General features: G+C 52.6%; 1 protein-coding gene across 1 annotated transcript in view; it reads right to left on the bottom strand.

Annotated features, from left to right (window-relative positions):
• The window catches only part of ANXA9 (annexin A9), a 10,258-nt gene that overhangs the window by 3,286 nt on the left and 6,497 nt on the right, over window positions 1-475 (bottom strand). The window lies entirely within an intron of this gene.

Below are 475 nucleotides of genomic sequence, written 5' to 3'. Positions count from 1 at the left end.
AGCCTGTAATCCTGTGCCTTTGGGAGGCTGAGGTGAGTGGATTGCCTGAGCCCGCGGGTTTGAGACCCGCCTGGGCAACAATAAATTAAAAAATTAGCCGGGCGTGGTAGCGCGCGCCTGTAGTTCCAGCTACTTGGAAGGCTGAGGCGGAGGGATGGCTGGAGCCCAGCAGGTCGAGACTGCGGTGGCCTGAAGCAGCCACTGCACTCCAGTCTGGGCAACAGAGTGAGACTCCAACTCAAAAAATAAATAAATAAATAAATAAAATAATTTATTGTAGAGATGAGGTCTCCTCAAGTTTCCCAGGCTAGTCTCAAACCTGTGGGCTCAGGCAATCCTCTCACCTCAGCCTCTGAAAGTGCTGGGATTATAGGCATGAGCCACGTGCCCAGCCAAAAATTCTTTTCTTAAAGAAAGACCCTCAGTCGGGCTCGGTGGCTCAGCCTGTAATCCCGCGCCTTGGGAGGCTGAGGGA

Source organism: Carlito syrichta, unplaced genomic scaffold (assembly GCF_000164805.1).
Source record: "Carlito syrichta isolate Samal-C Ts95f unplaced genomic scaffold, Tarsius_syrichta-2.0.1 Scaffold316387, whole genome shotgun sequence".
NCBI classification, from domain to species: domain Eukaryota; kingdom Metazoa; phylum Chordata; class Mammalia; order Primates; family Tarsiidae; genus Carlito; species Carlito syrichta.
This window is presented reverse-complemented; position numbering and strand designations above follow the sequence as displayed.